This window comes from Mytilus galloprovincialis, chromosome 11 (genome assembly GCF_965363235.1).
Source record: "Mytilus galloprovincialis chromosome 11, xbMytGall1.hap1.1, whole genome shotgun sequence".
NCBI lineage: Eukaryota > Metazoa > Mollusca > Bivalvia > Mytilida > Mytilidae > Mytilus > Mytilus galloprovincialis.
In genome coordinates this window covers 72,585,374-72,606,583 of record NC_134848.1, presented here as the reverse complement: position 1 = coordinate 72,606,583, position 21,210 = coordinate 72,585,374, and the positions used below count along the sequence as shown (strand labels likewise).

The 21,210-nt window shown below is 32.6% G+C and overlaps 2 long non-coding RNA genes across 2 annotated transcripts; one reads left to right on the top strand and one right to left on the bottom strand.

Moving 5' to 3' along the window:
* Positions 1–3,199: 3,199 nt before the first annotated feature.
* LOC143052762 (uncharacterized) lies at positions 3,200–18,408 on the top strand. The gene is made up of 2 exons (XR_012971232.1): positions 3,200–3,302; positions 17,621–18,408. It is a non-coding gene; the product is annotated as an uncharacterized LOC143052762 (long non-coding RNA).
* Positions 17,492–20,559, bottom strand: LOC143052761 (uncharacterized). The gene is made up of 3 exons (XR_012971231.1): positions 20,336–20,559; positions 19,141–19,209; positions 17,492–17,962 (listed from the first exon to the last, which is right to left on the bottom strand). It is a non-coding gene; the product is annotated as an uncharacterized LOC143052761 (long non-coding RNA).
* Positions 20,560–21,210: the final 651 nt, after the last annotated feature.

Here is a 21,210-nt window from a genome sequence, read left to right as displayed (position 1 = left end):
TTAGGTATGTTCTAGTGGTTGACGAAACAGGAGAATAGGATTGAAAACTAGTATGATGCATTGAGAAATGAAAGTGGTCAAAAAGTAAAAACTTACCATCAAATATACGTTTAAAAATTAAAAAAAAACGAATTAAACAGGAATCAGTTTTCATCCACACGTGCACACAACTTTGAATACAGAAATATACATGAATCTTCTGTAGAAGAAACGCGCGTCTTCCGTACAAAATTCAAACATGAAAATCAATGGTCTGAACTATATAAAAAAAGAGAAACGCTTATGAACAACATCAACAAACAAACACCAATGAACAGGCCCTTGACTTATGTCAGATACATACACATGCAGCGAGTTTAATTTTCACCCTACATAATAAAGACACATTCGAAAATAACAATTTCAAATGAAATGACTTAACTGCTGACATGATGTTTATCAGATCTGAACAATTTATCTTCTGGCGGAACAGTATGGATGTAGAAAGTGTTGCGGAGACGATTTGATTTTTTGCAGTGGAATAAACGTTCATATAAAGTTCTACGATTTCGGACTTTCGACGATAATGTTATACCCATAGCATTATTATATCAATAACAAATAACTAACTCGAAGTTTGCTAATAACAACGTTTTAATCCAATATTTACCATATTTACAATCATTTCGTATTATAATTTCACAACATTGTTTTCGATGTTAACTTATCGCATGATAAAGACGATCTGTTTACGTCAGACTCTGTACATTAAACATTTAATTTTATAATATCAGTACATTAGAAGGGTGATTTTCACCCTCTCACACACACCTCTGGTACCCAGACCGGAACTTAAACTAGAATGGGTACTTAGTGGGCCTCAGTTGGACAATGTTGTGACCTGCTTTGACCTAGAGATCAATTAGCTACTGATATCTCTTCGGTTTGTCTAATACCGCCGAGTGTCCCGGTGGTTCTCTCCGAGTACTTCGGCTACCTCTACCATAATAACAGACTTCCCGGTGTCCTAGCACCCCTTTTGTGTTGGGGTGGAGATTGTCCTTGTTAATCTTACACATTATAAATACGTTAGTGACACATCTGTATTAATCCCGAAAGGGAGTGTACATAGATTCCATTGTACCCTCGCAGCTGTAGAGGGGTGCTCCGAATAAGGGAGGAATATACCAGTACATACTGAACTTCGGAAAAATTTCTGAAAATTTGGGAATCCCGTTAAGATTAACAATTAACTTTCTACACCGCAAGCTTTAACTAATCTTAACAGACGGAATGTAACTTTATTTTAACATGATTATATTGAAAATTAACGATGAAAATAAACTTGCAAAACTATAAGTTCAATTAATGAAAACCGATTTCTATTGTATTAAATATCATAACTAAAAAACAATCATACTAATAAAAAATAACAAAACTATTAGTCTTCAATCCAGAAGTGTTCTGTAAAACAAGAGGTACGTCTTAACTAAAGCCCTGTGAATGTTCTGTTCTTCAACTTTTGTTATCTGAAACAGAATATAGCATAAATTTAAAAAAAAAAAATCATTCTAACATGAGATTTACAACACATACTATTTATAGAAAAGGTGTTTCCAACCATGTGTCCCCACATACAAAAAATAAGATGTGATATGCTTACCAATTAGACAAGTTCGACCCTAGACCTAATAAGGTAAATGGGTGCAATTTTATGAGACTTGGGCAACAGTTGAGGATTCAGAATTTTTTAGTTTAGTTTAGTTTAGTTTATTAAAGAAAACTCAGCCGCAGAAGACTGCGTAACAGGAGCATATTATGCACAATATAAATCACAACATATTTCATAATACATACAGTATACATTTTTAAATTATACATCTTCAGAGATAAATCTTTGTTAATTGCAGTTTTAAATCAGACAAGTATCTTTTCTACCTTTTGAATAAAAAATTGACAGCTTAGACATCACAATATTATTACAATATTTAAGCATGCCCAGTACTTTTTTAACATTTGGATATTTTAAATAATATGGAGGTATGAACTTCCCCCTTAAATCTTTAACTTTATAATTGGTACATATACATATATAGTAGTACACATCCCCAAGACCAGCTTTACAAAGTGGACAAATTCTCTCATTTCGTGGTACATTTCTCCATCTTCCTGTTTCAATGGGAAACTTTGTATTACATACCCTTAATTTACATATATTTACTCTATGACCCCGCCTTAATTTTAACAGATATGGTTCTAAGCAAAACTCTTCTTTAAAGTGTAAATAAAATTCCCCCCTTGATGAGTTATTTATATCAGAGAACCATTTTTGAATAAACTGGTCCTGGAGACGCTGCCTCACATTAGTTTTAATATAATTATAATCAACTTGCTCCGGAATATTATATATTTCACAAAAGCCACAGTCACTAAACACAGATTTTACATAGTTAAACCATTTGAAATTATAACCTTCATGCTCATGCATGTATCAAAGTAACTTGTTCAGTTTACCCGATAATTTTTTATCGTTTGTTGCAAGCTTGTGCCAAAAACATACCATTTTTAACTTGATCTGCAGTTCAAGTGGAAATCTTCGAAGTTCTCCATACACCATAAAACTTGGCGTAGAGGATCGCACCCCCAAAATGCGCTTACAAAACTGTAAATGTAATTTTCCCCTTTTTTTATAAGGGGATGTGTGGTGCATTGACTGTCATTAGAGGGCCGCTCTTATCATGTTTTAGTGATTCCCTATTTAATAGACCAATTTAGGACGAACCACCCCTTTTAAACTTCGCATCTGCTATCTAATTATTCTACTATTGAATGGTCATTCTTTTTCGTCATCAATTTAACAGAGATATTATAAGGCCTAGCACAAATCATTGAACCTCCACATGACATTCATTAAGTATTTGATCTTATATGTTCTGTTATTATTCACATCTTTCTTTTACAATATTCCATGCAATACAATACATTATTTTTGTGTGTGTTAATATTACCAGTATATAACCTTAATTCTACATGTACTAAGTTATTTTTTAGTAAAACCCCCTTTTTAATCTAATTAAGGAATTATCTCATTATTTTTATTTATAGTACGTTTTAAATGATTATTTCCGGTGTTGGATGGTATCTGTTTGCACTGGTAAGAGTAGAATGTTACAAATAATATAACCTTCAACTTGACCTATCTTTATTGAACATAATAACATACTGGTTTCCGAAAAGAGCTGTTTGCGACCCCATTTAATTTGTGTATACATTTGCGAGAACGAAAACAATAGTGGATCGAATTTTTTATAAACTAGAAATAGGTAAGCAATCTTGTTTTTTGTTTGTATTATTTTCATCTATTTGGGCATGGATTGTTGCAAATTTCATTTAAACTGTTTGATAACGCACAGGGATTGGAACATTTCATAACAATTATTGCGACTGTTATTATGTTATATTACTTTTTTATAGAAACATATTATTTTATGTTTCTCCTCTTCTGTATAAACGGTTTCGTCCATCTGACATATTAAGAAAAAGACTTTTCTTCACAAAAGTTAGATCGATCAATCTTTGTTTTACTAACCTTTAACGCTAAATATTTCATACCTATTCAGGACAAACATGAGAAAACAAGTGTACAAATTATACAATGGCACACAGGTTAAAATGTTATATTACAAATACGAGTTGTATGTACACAAGACTTTAGTGGCTCAAATTACATTATACAAAAATCAAAAGATTAAAGCAATAAAACGGAGGATAGGAATGAGGAATGTGGCAAAGAGACAACATCCCGACCACAGACAGAGCACAACCAAAGGTCACTAATTGGTCTTTATCCTGCTCCTGGAGGCTACATTCAGCAATTGTTTATGACATATTTAATCAACATTAAGGAATACAGCCATGTATTCATGGTTCCTTACTTTCTATGTTATAATCTGCTTTTGTAATCATTCAGGTACTTCGTCCTGAGATAAAAAAAAAAAGACATGTCAAAACTGTTCCTTATCGTTTGATTGTATGCTAGAGTAAACAACTGATTTACGAATATTTATTAGTACAAAAACAAGGACCTCTAATAGGGCACACATGTCCTATTTATATTGCAAAATTGTGAACTTTTCGATAGAAACTTTTAACAAGGGACTTTCTTGGTCCTAAAACTCTTTATTAAGATGCTTCAACATCCTGATAGCTCACCTATGTACAAAGTTACACCTGAGAACACCCCTATTTTTTGGTGGGGTTCGTGTTGCTTATTCTTTAGTTTTCTATGTTGTATCATGTGTACTATTGTTTGTCTGTTTGTCTTTTTCATTTTTAGCCATGTCGTTGTCAGTTTATTTTCGATTTATGAGTTAGACTGTCCCTCTGGTATCTTTCGTCCCTCTTTTACAGCTGTGTATAGGAATTATTTTATTTAGAAAATGTACTATCTTCTGACTGCAGGGTCCGTGTAAGCAGTTCTTCACTTCAGCTATTGATTTGTGCAAACCTAATCTAGATATCTCCAAATGAAAAACACTTGTTTAAATTGGGTTGACAAACGTATGATATCAAAGGAAAAAAGTTTAAAAGTCCCATATTGGGTCTTGTTTTATTTCTTGCAACCAATATATGAAGACAGTTTTGTGTCTTTTGAAAGATATACTACAAACTGCTCAGAGCTTGACAAGACCATATTTAGTGCTCGACCAGTAAGGTCGTGCACATATTTTACTAGATGAGACTCGACATTACCTCGACAGAACTTTACTGTAATTAATTGTACTCGACGTTGGTCTCGACTTTACGTAATAAGTCTGATTCAGTATTTGATAATCTTAATGTAGTCTGAAATAGTCTCGACAAAGGCTCTACCTGTCTCAACAAATTTTGAACTTCACGTTTAGTCTTCACTGGTCTGGATCAGTTAATCAACCTCTATTATATATTGATCTTACAAAATTCTAGGTTATTTGGTAGATTGGTTCATTGTGGTCAAATTAAAGGATTTATTCAATTGGTAAAAAAAGTAAGAAATTTCACTTTTGATAAAAATCAGATACTCATATAGTCATCTTTGATTATTTCTTTAACGTTTTTAAAACAACTTGGATTTTTATAAAACTCTACAGCTATCACAATTTAACATTGATCATGATTGTTCGGTATTTTGGTTTACTGCTGTCAAATTAAATTAGACTATTTACCGGGAATTAAATAACATAAGAAACACAACGGGTGTCACATGTGGATTAGGATCTCCTTACCCTTCCGGAGCACATGATTCAACTTCCAGTTTTTAATTGGGCACGTGTTGCTTAGTCTTTTGTTTTCTATGTTGGGTAATGTGTCTGTTTGTCTTTTTTATTTATTAGCCATGACGTTATCAGTTAATTTTCGATTTACGAGTTTGATTGTCTCACTGGTATCTTTCGTCACTCTTTTAAAGGATTTGATTAAAATGTAAACAAACTGGAATGTTCAGTCCGGACTGAAATAAGAGAGTCACTTTTAAATTTGTTTATTACTTTTCAAATAAAATTTGAAGAAATGACGAAAACCTGAAATGTTCTTGTTCTGATTGTTCATTGCCAAATTCCTCAAATATAGTCAAGCGTTATCATGGATCCTATTAATATGACTTCAGAATGAAATGTGAAATTTTATGTTTGCTTTTTTTTTTGAAAGCTTCATATCCTAAACTCCTTCTCACAAACAGACCAAGAAATTTCTGGGATTTCGTCATTTCTGTAAATTTAAAATTAACATTCTGTACCATACTTTTTTGTTTCCTCTCTGCAGTTTTTCCCCATTTTCTGAAAGACTTTTATCTCTGAAAAGTGTTATAAACTTTGTTTTAAATAAATGTTAAAAGTTGAATTCAAAATTTAAAAACCACAACACCCAGTATTAACACTTTTAAAATGTTCATTGATATAGATATGCGTACTATTCGATGTTAAAGGTTGCACTTTGTAAATACAGCTGTTTCTTAAAACACGCCTCTTTTGGGGAGATCTTGAATATTCATAGAAAATTAATTTTGTTTACATACTGGTTCTCAGTTATGCTCTCTGTGTTCCATCTCACAAAGACATAACTTGGGAATGTTACCAGTAAATATACATTAACATATTGTTTACATTGAAATCTGTGGTAACCTTTCATTCGAGGTAGTCGTAGTTAAGAAAATTAGTGTAAGTTTAAACTCTGAGAAGTTCAGGGCATATAAACGTTGAAAATATGCCGCACAGCCCTATATTTTGACCTTTGAAAAAAATTGTGGTGCATATTAATTTTCAATTCTAGGATAAGATTTTTTTCAAAACTTCATAGTAAAGGTGGTACAGTTTTAGCCGTAAAAGGAGTCCCTATGGGAAATTTCATTGTCAATATTTACAGAAATGCAACCTATAGTCACATGAATCGAGATTCTACAAATTTTTAGGTTGTCAGAATTATTGAATAAGTACACCGATAAATACTAAACTAAGTCTAGCATGCACGTTTTTTTATATTCATTAAACATCTGTAACGTAGTATTGATAAATCATATTTCAATCAGTGGTTGTTGATTGCAAGTTTAATAATTTTTGAGTTTGTCGCCGAATTTTACCGGATAGTGACATTGATAAAACTGTGCACGAAGAAAGCATAAAAAATAGGTAAATTGCATTTGAAAGAGCCTTGACATTCGTTTTGACATTTCCAATGGGTTCCAATTGTAAAATGAAACTTGATTTGTTATTGTTTTAAAACTATTATTTCTATTTACATTCAAAAGCACGTGTGTTCAGTATTATTTCATGACGGCTGTCCCCTCGTATTTGCGCAGTGCGGTGGCTTAAGTTAATACGACAGGTATCGTAGATAGATCACTAATAAAAAAAACATCGCGAAATTATTGTCTTGAAAGCCAAGCATTAATTTTCGTTACTTTATTTTGATCATATAAAAGATTTCCTTGAAAAATATCTCAATCATTTTCTTTGGAGTTAAACTTAACCATTCAAGAATATAATAAAATATGCATCAATTTTATGTATGTTCCAGACCGTATGAGTATTTGGACCGTACGCGTACGGTCTGGACCGTATGCGTACTTTTTCAAAATACTCATACGGTCGGACCGTACGCGTACGGTCTGACTTATATTAAGAAGTTGGCAAAGTTAATTAGATACATACAACAGATCAATATAACTTAATTCTCAAATTGATATAAAAAAGTTTAACTGTAATTGAAAAAAAACACTTTTATATTTTATTGATTTAAAAAATTCACGCTAATTGAATCTGTTAATCTCTTGTATTTAGCATGTCGATCACTCAGTAAAATAATTGAATTATGAACACTAAAATTGAAAATATTGGAAGTAAATATAATGTGGGAGGACAATTGTTTTAGAATATTTAGCAACTTTACGAAAAATGCAAATGCTAAGGAAGATACACGAACTGCAAACATGTAAATGTAAAAAATATTAGTACGTTACTTGTGGTAGCAAGTGTAACATTGGTTGAGAGTACCAAAATAAGGATCAAGATATATACAATTAAATAAATATTTAATTTCAATTGTTCATTTGTTCATTTTATCCGTGTAATTGTAATAATATTAATTAGTAAACCTAAAAAAAAAGATTGTGATTAATGTTAATTTGTTTAAATTTAACCCATATGATCTAATAACATATATAGTTAGCTGGTTAGCTCGTACTGGACCATATGCGTATACTCATACGGTCCGACCGTACGCGTATGGTCGGACCGTACGAGTATACGTATACGGTCCGGACCGTACGCGTACGGTCCAAATACTCATATGGTCTGGAACATATACACAAATATTACCTTCAATATATTCGTCAATGACGTAGGGTCTAGCTTGTAAATGGGCCTCGCAGTCTCAGAAATATCACTTTAGTTCTTGGCTTATCCAGGGGCTCATTTTGACATATACAATTGTCAGTGTCGCCTTATATTCTTTAGTATTGAATTGCCTTCCAAACTATTTACCTTATCTTTAGTAATATAACGCAGTGCTTCTGTTTTGGGCCAGTATTGATCTTTATTTCATACTATTACTACTATTTTTCTTGTCAACTCAGCCTTCCCAAACATTTATGATTTTTTTTACCTCACCTGACCCAAAAAGGCCGATGAGCTTTTCTCAATATCTTGCGTCCGTCGTCCGTTGTCGTTGTAATACTTTTACAAAAAATCTTCACCACTGAAAATAAATCAACGAAATTTAACGACCTGGCTTACTTACGAAGATAGCCGCCATGGCTAAACATGGAGCATAAGGATAAAATGCAGATTTTGCTTATAATTCTGAAGCTAAATCGTTTAAAGCGAATCTGTCAAGAGGTACAGTTGTTTAACAAGTCAAGATCTATCTCCCCAAACTGTTGTTAGATTGCTGCCCCTGGAGTGGTAATTTTAAGGAGATTTTTCAGTTTTCGTTTTGCATGTTATTATAAATGGAGATGAACTGTAAACAGCACAATTGTTCAGCTGAGTAAGATCTGCAAACATGATATGACAAATAAGTCAACATGACCAAAATGATCAATTGACCCCATAGGGAGATATTGTCCCTTAAAGTCTTCTCCTCTGAAACAACTGAGACAAATTTAATCAAACTAAGTAACAATAACAATTAGGGTATTAAGTTTTAAATATGTGTCCTTATAACTTGGAGCCTCTAGTTTCATTATATATCGAAGAAGAAACTTTGTTCTAAGGTTTACGTTTAATATTGTCATGAGAAATGATATTTTCAATTTAATAATGGTCGTTGTTCAGTTTATAAATATAAAGTTTTTCCTTTGATAAAGTTACTTGTATATTTGTCTGGATGTAGTCAATAATGATGTCTCGTCACAATATTGAGACTGTCAATATTAAAATTTGATAGGCTTCTATATACTTTTTTGTTTGTTTAATTGTATGGGTCAATCAAACCTCCTGTATGTATACATTTCTTATTTTGTGTAATCAGTTTATCGTTATCAGCTTTGCCTTTCTAATTCAAATTTGCAATTTGTCAGATTATATAAACCGACATTACGGTTTTTCAAGTTTTGTACCAAATGTTCTGGTCGTGAAAGGCAAATCTATCAAAAATCAAAGTAATGTTTACCAATATAACTTATTTGTTCAAATTTATGGTTTACTTTCTGTAAATATTTACCATTTCACAGCTGTATAATACTGTTGCCTTCAGTTAAATTATAACCCTTATGTTATTGATTGTATATTAACATTGTGTCATAGATAAACATGTTTTTGTTCAGTGTATGTTCACTTTTGTTTATATTTCTTTTGATTGAGTCAAGCCAATTTAATTGATATTTTATCATGTTTATAGCGTGTCTTTTTATTTAGTGATGTTACTCTATTGCTTCTGGGTAAGGATAAAGGTTAACACGTATTAGAACGTTAAGACCCGCTGCATTTGTTTGTACTTTCTCTAATGTTCAGTTGTTTGTAGATGTGTTTCTCTTTTCTCGTTTTTATATAGATTAGATCGTTGGATTCACTGTTGAAAAGGTTTTCCAATAGTAATTTTTAGGGCCTTTTATAACTTATTGTTCGGTGTGAGCCAAGGCTTCGTGTCTAAGACTGATCTTAATATACCCATGATGGATTTTCTTTTAAAATTGGGAATTGAATGGATGGAGAGTTGTCTCATTGGCACTCATACCACGTCTTCTTATTTACATATAGTTTGATTTTTCTTGTTTCTCATTGGTTGATATGTTAACGTGTTTTCCAATATACATTTTGTATTTTAGTTACTATTTTGACATATTGACACGACGTTACTACATTTAAAAATGTTATTGATGTTACTATAAATTGTAACATTGCGTCAAAATCATTTCAAAAATAGCAAAACTGATTCAATATCATTTAAAAAATAGTAACATAGAGTCAATATTCTTTTCAAATCTACGATATGCTGTGCATATGTAATATAAACATTAAGGACTTTCCCTCAGTCAATACGTTACATGTACATACGGACTTGTTAGAATAATGGCAGTGAAATTACATGTATGGTAACAAGCAAACTCTGCAGCATGCTAGAAAGTAAATGAATTCTTATTTTAATATATTATAGCAAAGAAATTTATTATAAAATTGAGAATGGAAATGGGAAATGTGCCAAAGAGACAACAACCCGACCATAAAGCAGACAACAGCAGAAGGTCACCAACAGGTCTTCAATGCAACGAGAAATTCTCGCACCCGGAGGCGTCCTTCAGCTGGCCCCTAAACAAATATATACTGGTTCAGTGATAATGAACACCATACTAAACTCCAAATTGTACACATGAAACTAAAAGTTAAAATAATGCAAGACTAACAAAGGCCAGCGGCTCCTGACTTGGGACATGCGCAAAAATGCGGCGGGGTTAAACATGTTTGTGAGATCTCAACCCCTCCCTTATAACCTTATTATATGTTTGATTTACATACAATCATCAATATGCAATATTACTTTTGATAACGTTTACCTGTATACAGATATAGGACTTAATATATATAACGAAATTCAGCATGTTCAGGGCTTTGTAAAAATGTATTTTATTTTTTGAAGATCAAGATGAACAACATTAAAAGTTGTTGTCAAGTATACAATAATTATCAATTGATATTTCAGACTTTTGAAATCAGGCAAAAATATTATTAGTTAATTACTGTACTATTACAAATTGTCTGAACAATAAAACTTTTAGGAGTATTTTATTGTGAGTCTAGATGTGAATAAATATGCTAAATTATGATGTAAATAACTCCTGTGGTCCTGTCTGGAATGGTATTTACAAGTTAATCGTGTTTAGTTGTCTTGCAATTAGTTGTACTGTATTCCCGTCATGTCATGTTGTCATGTTAGTGGTATTTGTAACATTGCCACACAGCGCGGAGGTTTGACTAGCCACAAAACCAGATTCAACCCACTATTTGGTCTCAAAATGTCCTGTACCAAGTCAGGAATATGGTAGTTATTATATTAAAGTTTGTTTCTATGTATGTTGCATTGTTCTTTATTTTAGTTGCTCTTCAGTGTTCTGTTGTTTCTTTATTTTTCTCTTATTGTTTATGTGTTCCCCGATTTTAGATGGCAAACTGGATTTGTTTTCTCTCAATTTATTCATAACTTTTAAACAGTGGTATACTACTGTTGTCTTTATTGATCAGCAAGAGGTAATTTAAAAGTAATATATGTTTGTTTATGATTATAAGAAATATTAATATTTTATCTTAAATTTGATTTTTTACAAAATAACAGTGTTATTTAATTGTGTACGTGATTGTCATGCTCACAATTTGTTTCAATTTGTATCAAGTTGTATATTAATTGTTCTCACGTCGCATGAGTCTTCGGGTTGGGGATCCACTCTTTAAATTCGTGGTAGATATCTACCCCATATCTTAGCTATTCTTTGGCATATATTCCATTTAAACGATTGTAGTTCATGGATTTTCTTATTTCATATTAATTATGAACTTTTATGTGAAATGTTTTTCGCATGTTATGACCTTGATAAACGACCTGTAGTCGTAATTTTTTTTTTAGACAAATTTAGAATCTGGCATGCGTTTAAATTAATATGTTTATGGTTTCTAACTGTTTTTCTTAAAACCAATTTTATTTGCTCATTGAAAATTAAGTTCAAATTAAAACCGGCGTCACACATTAGCGTATAGTTCCGACGTACGCCGGGCGTGTTAAAAAATCATGTACGCTACCAACACGCTAGTAATTGTGGATGCATTCAACCTGTCAATCATATCTGTAACGTGTGCATAACGTGGCCTAAGCATGTATTACATCTGCGAGAAGCGTAACTAAGCGTGTATCGGGCGTTCAAGAAACGTATGTTGGCGTATGCTTGGCGTTTGTCTAACGTACAAGTAATGCACGATACGAAGGACAAGAGTTTCTTGAACGTATTTGAGACGCGTCCCGGTCGTATCTTTTATGGGGTGTTTGTTACAAACACACTCGCATACGCTTAATTTAAAGTGCAACGACCTTGAAGCGTATACCACGTGCCCTAAACGTGTCTTAAACTTATCTGTAGCGTTTGTAACGCGCTTGTGGCGTATGTATTACGTGCGTGTAGCGTACAGGTATACGCTAGACAAACGCTTCAGCTGGATGAAAATTTGTATGCTGCTTAAAAATTACCTCAAGTTGTAGCGTTCACCAAGGGTATACCTTTGTAATTCGACGTACTTCACGCAACGCACGTTTAACGATTGCTAAGCGTTCTTCTGGCGTGCAACTAACGTATACCGACTTTGTCAATTTTCTCTGTACGTTTGGTGCACGTCGGTCTATTCGCCAATGTGTGACGCCGGCATAAGGTATTAAAGACAGCAAGAACGATTATTCTGTACTTATCGTGCTATTTATATTGTGAATTAATATCTAGTCAAATTATCAGTTTTGTCATACTCAATTAGACGATAATTTGTTGAGATTAGATAACATGTTTTAGCGTATAGAGAAATTTCACATAATGACCAGTGTATGATCGAATTACATCTTTCTCATTGGTCAATGATCATGTGGGGTCAGCCCTATATATCTAGTTGACTTGTATGTGCGTTCCTTTTTCATCAGCTTATGACCTGTTAACTTGTTATTCTTATCAGAAATACGAGAAATGTCACATTCCCATACCTCCCTTAATTTTATCTTGAGAAGTTGATATGTATATATGTTCACTAATGAGGCAGATTTTTCTCCCCACTTCTGCTATGTTTTGGCTTTTGTCCAATTGATACGATTTCAGATGATGTTATTCCGTATTAATAATGTATTATATTTTCCAATTAGTTAAGAACCACTCTGTCAAATGTTTTATTTGCTATTTTTTTTTAATTTTATTATTTTGAATAAATAAGTTTTTTTCGTTGATTAAGTTTTTATAATATGTACCAAAACAAGCTCGGACTCTGGCCTGTGTATACATTAGTATGTCTATGATATCTAGCTGTCTATCATGCAGTAGCTAATTGGTAATTAAGCAACCGTATGTGCAAAATGACACATATTATCTTCGGGCCATACATCATAAGGCTTTGTCTGGTATAGGTCGGTAGCACATTGTGTCAAACATTGTGTATCATATATTTCCAATATCTCTCAAACCATGATGCAATAAGAATTACAGTAAGAATTTGTTTTTAACAAATGGTGTCAAACAGCCCCACAAAGAAATTTTTTTTTATAATCTGTCTCAGAGAAAACTTTTATGTGAGTTTTTTACATCTTGACAAGACTTATGTTACATCATAAAAGAGGGACGAAAGATACCAAAGGGACAGTCAAACTCATAAATCTAAAACAAACTGACAACGCCATGGCTAAAAATGAAAAAGACAAACAGAAAAACAATAGTACACATGACACAACATAGAGAACTAAAGAATAAACAACACGAACCCTACCAAAAACTAGGGGTGATCTCAGGTGCTCCGGAAGGGTAAGCAGATCCTGCTCCACATGTGGCACCCGTCGTGTTGCTTATGTGATTACAAATCCGGTAAATAGTTTAATTCGGTAGGTCACATTCATGAAAGGGAAGGGGATTGTAGTTACGACGTAAGGAACATATCCGATATCCTTTGTGAAACGGTTTTTCCATAACGGTCAACCAACTCGTGATGGCGTCCGTAAAATTTACGAAGGGATGATTTCAACTTCACCATTTGGAATTCTTGGTTTAATAGCTTCCTTGTGAGCAGTAACCCTCTATCAAGAAAATCATGATAGGAAATGCAAGCACGGGAATATCGTATCAATTGGGAGATATATACCCCGTATGCAGGTGCTGCTGGAATGTTGCTACTTAGAAATGGAAAGTTCACAATTGGAAAGCTGAAATCATCTCTTTTGTCGTAAAGTTTTGTTTTCAACCGACCCTCATTGTCAATTTCTAGATGTAAGTGGTCCGTTCGGTCGATTTGTGTTGTTCTTTTGTGAACGTGAAATTGATCTTGTGGATAAAAAGGAAATGAAAAGCAACTCAATCAGTTTATGAATTAAACTTCATAACAATAACATATTGTCTGATCTCGATCCAGTAGTAATATTAACTTTAAAAAAGGATATGTTCCAGCAGCTGCTAATAAATTATATAATAGAAAAAAGGTATGATATTTAAACTACAGCGAATGAACGTGATGTATAATTTGTTAAAGGCTTTACAAAACAAAAAAGGAAGATCATCTGGAATACAAAATTACTAAATATCTGTCCTGCTAGATGATGTACATTGAAGATAAATTCAATATCTGACTTTGAATTTTAAAGATAAGGAAATTATAATTCAAACCGAATGCACATATTTTTTACAACACCTCCTTATAAACGGTATTCGAGCTTGTGAGTGTATTAACATATGTAATTATAAAAAAAGCTATACTTAAATGAGTCATACATAAAGTGTTACCATGAATAACTTTAAGTATACTATAAGTGTTTTAATTCGTAACAAAATGTGTGTTTCCTGATTTAGTTAAATAAATGTAAACCCAGTTGATTCTATGGATGCACTTGTACACCACAGGTATCAATCGTGTACATTCATTGCGTAATCAGATAGTTATGAATTTATAACAAGATAAGTCAATACATTGTAATTAAAGAAAAGCCTGGCTTATGTTTCCATTGTAAATTTCTGGTGTCAAATACAGCTTTCATTTTTTAGGATAAGAACAAATGTACCGAAAAGTAAGTTTTGTTGGCCAAACAGATAAAGGTCGCGACATTTAATAACAAAACACAGATATCAGAAAATCGCCTATTATACAACTAACATTAAACCATTATTTGACAAGCTATTGACCAATAAGTCCAATGTATCAATGACTGTATCAGAAAGTGGTTACTTGAGTGGGACTAATTAAGTAAAATACTTCTCGTAAAAATGTGCACGAGGATATACCTAAAGCTTATTTATTTCACGCAACACATTCATTAATTTAGGCAAACTCTTTTGAATAGTGGTCTTATTGGATATCATACTTCTCTTTTATCTTTATTTTAGTATGCATATATAAAACACACACATTACTTCTAATTATAAAAGTCCCATTACTACGGATTGACAAACCACATAATATTCAGTTTTGACAAACAAATATCTTTGGTCATTCCAAAATTTTTGTGAATTTTTTCGGAAATAAGTGATAGCAAGTTTGAGTGTTGACATATGAACGGATAGACTACGACCTATCATAATACGTTACGTCTAAGACGACGAAAAAACTACCGGCTTAATAGAAATGTTCAACTTAAGGAACATCAGGAAGTTCGCTTGTCATATTTTGAAAATTTTGTCAGATTTTCAGAATCCTCTGGGTTTACAATGTATCCATTTGAATGCCTTAACAACATTTGTCCATTGACCCCAATTTTTCTTTTCATAAATCTTTTACATGTATGATTATAAGTCATTTTTAAAAGTCTTATAAAATCCTTGTTATTTTATTATAGTTTTCCAGTACTTATACATGTCAATGATAAAGCTATGAAAAATCAACAGAGAACATTTTCACCCCAAAATTAATATCTCGAAAACAAGCACATTGACCTATATTTTTTTTGCTCTTTTGGTTCCTTTAATAATCCCTAATCAATATATACTAGTGTCATAAAAAGCTTGTTGTTTTGGAACTTAGTAGCAAACCTGATTCTCTTACCAAGTCAGGAATCTGACAGTTCTTATCCATTCGTTTTTGATGCGTTTTGTTATTTGATTTTGTCATGTGATTATGGACTTTCCAAATTGATTTTCCTCTAAGTTCAGTATTTTTGTGATTTTACTTTTTATACAATTCACTTTATACTTTGTATTCAAAAGTTGTGATTCAAAGAATGGGGCTGTATACTGGTTATCATATATCCGAAACATGTTTCGCTTTGCTTAGTGACAAGAAAGCAGAGCTGTTTAACAAATTGTAAGCACCACTTCATATTTACATGTATAATAGTTATCAAAGGTATCAGGATTATAATTTAGTATATAAAGTTCAAGATATGTGTATGATTGCCTATGAGACAACTATACATCGACGTTAAAATGAATTGAGAATAATCAATTGCAAACAACTGAAGGACCTTTGAAAATGAGAAAGACCTATACCGTGAAGTGGGCTATAACAGGCTCCGACATGAAAAATGTATTACAATTTACTGACAAAAATAGCAAAATATGCATGCTTGCCAATGTGACACCTTTTGAATCCGTCACTGATCTACATCTGGTTTGCTGAATGAAAACATGTATGTTTTACATTGAAAGACGTATATGAATTTTCCTAGCAGTCTGAAATCAGAGAGTGTCGGTAAATTATGAAGATATTTTATGCGAAGCTATTACATGAAGGGTACACAACTATTTTGACATATTTTTTTCACCTTAGTTTATTTATAATCTAGGCAACAGTTTCCATTCTGTGTTTATTTTTTTAGATGTATTTTTAATAGCTGCACAGTTAAACCAATTTAATTTTCCGTCCATATTGAACCATAGAACAATAGGCTTGAACCGACTGGTAATCGATCCGTGGTTTTGTACCGAGAGTACACATTTCAGAAATATTATATGAGTTGGTACCATTTTTTAAATTATAAACTGGTACAATAAGACACCAACATAAAACATGTTAATTCGGCCATTTATTTGATTAAAAGCTTTCTTAAAACTATATGCAAGTCATGATATATTTATCTATCGAATGATACTTTTATTTATAGAATAAAGGTTATAATTGGATTTAAAAAGGACATGCTATTATTCAATTCCTGGACTTTCAGTTTTAGTTGAACTGTTGCGACAATATATGTACTAACAAACTATTTAAATTTATTATTCTGACCCGAATATATTAACAAAATGAGAAAACCATTCAGGATCATTAGCCAATGAGTCACCAACACACACAAAACAGGCCGCTGGCCTCCTTAAAGTTATTGTGATTAATTATTCACAAATTGTTGTCAATACAATGAAATTCTATGTTCTGTAATACACATAAAAATAAGAGCTACCTACACAACTAAGTGTAATCCTCTATTGTCTACATAAGTTACACAAGTCAGGAATATGACTGTTGTTTTCCATTTGTTTGCTGTGAGTGAATTTGTGATCTCGTCTTTTGTTATTGGTCGTTCTGTTTTGAATTTACGAGATTTTTGTTATTTACCTTATTTACCAAGATCTGCTTACCCTCCCAAAGAAGCTTTTTTTTTGGTGGGGTTCGTCGTGCTTAGTCTTTATTTTTCTATGTTGTGTCTTCTGTACTATTGGTTGTCTGTTTGTCTGTTTTTTTAGCCATTGTTTTGTCTGATAATTTTCAATCTATGCGTTTGACTGTCCCTCTGGTCTCTTTCGTCCCTCTTTTGATTTAATAAATAATAACCTGAAATGTAAACCGATTACTCCAAATTTCAAAATATTTATGAAAAATGACAACTATGGCGATTTATCTTTATTGAGAACAAACCACACATGTTATCGGTTTTCCATTAACATATGGTGGACATTTGAGACTTCCACATTGAACTTTCACTCCGTATATTAGATAACTATACTCATTATTTTCTATTCCAGAGTCTAGAAAGGAGACATTTTCATCAACGCAAATATAAGTCGAAGTGTGTTTATGCCCGTCGAGGTTACCAGACAAATAACCATGATACTCTTCCGTCCATCCTGGAAGACATTTATTGCGACCTGGAATCATTAAAACAGTAGAGTGTGCAGGTTTGCAAACTGCACAAGGCACGTCCTTATCTAAGGAACCGGTACCCCAGAAATTATCTTGGTACTCAGCACCACGAAGTACTGCCATATTCCCTTCAGTTTGATGATTTCCCCACAATACTTCATGAATCATACACAGTGGATTAGCGGACCCTCCTGTCGCTGCATAAGAAGTACCTGCAGTCTGACCTGTAACCAAAAAAACACAAAATAGTGCAATACTTTCAGCTTTTTTTCAAGGAGCTACATTTTTCAATCAACGTGCGAACTGATACAATGGAAGATTCAGTTATTAATTCTTTTTAAGACATTTACGAAATACTGTTATAGCCGATTTGCTGGGAATCTTGGTTTTCTTTTACCTAATCAAAGACTGTTAGACGAAAACTAATGAGATGATTGTTTATGACGTACACAAACTGATGGTCACAACGCATGACAATATTGAGGCCTTTCCTTTTTTTTTTTTTAAAAATTCCCCATCTAATTTCTATAATGCGCTATATTGTTATTTCAGAAGATGTCGCTTAGATATTTTGAATATAATATCGAACAGTTTATACGTTTTTGAAACTGGCACCACTTACCCAAACACTGTCATATCACTTATTAGAAATAAACAGTAGAGACATAAAGTCTTTTGCTATGAAGTCCTTGCTTGATGACCTTGAAAATATAGTCAAGGTTTAAGGTAAATTTGACTTTATAGTTTTTGACCTTTCCTTTGAATTCATATTTATAATTAATTAAGCCATAGGACTTTGTGCATTAGGTAACGATTCATGTAACCTTGAAAAAAGCAAACCGCAAGTGACCTTAAATGAATACAAAGGAGTAGGCCCAGTAAGAATCCCTTTTTGCCCCAAAATATAGCATGTTGTTTGAATGTAACCTTTTAGCTATTTTTTGGGAAGTAGAATACTTTTGTTATAAATGTTGACAAGACAATACACATGTACATGTATCGGATACTAGCACCATTAAGTCATGCTAAATTATTGAAATCTTCGAAATTTTACCATTTGAGTAAATATTTAAACTGTTTTCGACTTACATGGAAGTGGCCGAATTTGTGTTCATTCCTAATATTTACATATAAGTTGTATTTGATGATAATGCATATCATATTTACAGGTTTAGAGTGAACACGGATGTGGCCAGAGTGAACATGGATGTGGCCACTTTAATATTTGACATAAATCATCTGCAAAGTGGCATATGTGAGAGATTTGTCATATTTAAGTTTGTTTTAGAGCGTCTTTAGCGATAAAATCAGTTGTTTCGTTTTTCCGTTCTTTTTGTGAGAACACAAGTTTTTTATACAAATAACTAACATTCTTTTTTATTGTAAATATAAATATGCATACCAGAATATATAAGCGTTGAATTTGTCCCACATACCTGTTTACCCCATCTTACATAGGTTTGTTGACTTCCTGAAATATATTCAAATTGTTCAGTTTTGTCGCCAAAACGTGCAAAAAAATCTTATGAAATCTTCAATATAATGTTTAGCATCTGGAAAAAGAAGATGTCGCAATCAAAAGTATTAAAGTTTCAACAAATCCCGATATACGAAGAGGTTAAAAATGTCTTAGTCTATACAAACCATGACATACAGAAAATACAACATACAGCTGAAAATGAACATTTTTATATAGATTGACAGTAGGTTTTCCCGTTTGAATGGTTTTATAGTAATAATTTTGAGGCCGGTTATAGTTTGTTGTTTGGTGTGAGCCAAGGGTCCGTGTTGAAGGCCGAACATTGACCCATAATGGTTTACTTTTATAAATTGTAATTCGGAGAGTTGTCTCATTGGCACTCATACCACATCTGCATATATCTATTAACAGACAGAAGAGTTGCTTAGTATTTTAATGTAACCATAATGCGGTTACATGTGCATTTAGTAAAACAAAACATGTCCTGCTTCATCAGAAAATCTGTCATGTATTATAAATATTTACAAATTAAGTGGTAAAATATGAATTCATGATACTGATCATATCATGCACATTTGTAAGGTTCATGGTGTGCCAAGTTGTTTTTCAAGCTACAAGTTTTTAATGATAATTTTTAAGAAACTTTTAATAAAAAAGTCAATCTTTTTATCCATCAAGTGATCCATTGTAATGTCATTAAAATAGCGGTCATCCGCCCGTTCGCCAATACGGTCTAATAGCGCTCTCGCGTGTGCAATTCTTTCAAGTTTTGTTTTTTAAATAGTCATGTCAAAGGTTTATATCAGCAATGTCTCAGACAAGTTCGAAAAGCAGTGTCAATCAATATGGATTTTTAAGACGAATGCCGCTTCGTAATTTTAATTATATCGGAAATTACATTGCAATGGCCCAAAATCCGTCATTTCTCTCAGATATTCATAAAAAATATCTACAGAACAAAATAAGATTTGTTTATTTATTGCAATGGATACATAAAATATTTTCAAGGCAGGGACATTGCATGTATTTGATATTTGTAATCTAGATATAAATACAATAATTAAACTCGTTATTCGTCTTTTGTAACAGATGATAAATAACAAAAGGTAATGATTACCCTGGGAATGTATTTTCTCCTCATTTAGCTGTCTGGTTAGGTCCTGTACCTTCGCTTCAAGCATTTCCATACGATGCAAAAGAGCATCCGGATCGTTTAGTAAAAGTCTTTTCTCTGTTTTAGCATCAAACAGTGAACATATGTTCAAAATCAGGAAAGTAACACAAAGAAAAGCCGACACCATTTTGTCAATCCTATTGTTGACAATCTATTCAACGATAACAATCTACAGTATAGAACGAGATAAAGTTTTCAACATAGCAGTACTTATGTATATATACAAATGTATATTCTGTCCAAAAACAAATGCAAGTATTTTCGTTGTACATGTTATAAGTAGACACAAAACAAAAGAAGTACAGAAAACATGTCCTTTATTTCAATTACCAATATCCCAAGATTTGCTATGCATCATTGTATCTTTATATGACTTATATACCTTTCATAAATTGTCGATTAGTTTTTATTTAGGGTGGCAGTGTAATTAATGGCGACCTAATCGGTTTCCAAATACTAAATTAAAACAATTCATTATTATCTGATCTCATAAAATGAGAAGGATAGCCGATAAGTTTTCGATTGCAGTCGCTAATGATTATTATCATATAAGCCTTGTAACTATCAGGCCTATAAATTTACGCATTAACAATTCACCAACTCTGCAAAAAATATGATATTGGGTTGTGGCATTATCGAATTGATACGTATTTCAACAATGCAATTTCAAGTATTACCTTGGTGGAAGATGAAGAAACGCACCATTGCACTTCTAATTAGACGTGAAGGAATCTATATGGAAATTGGTTAACCGATTCAAAATGGTACCGATGCTGAATACATGATACATAAATGATTTCCCTTCCCGGGTAAGATGG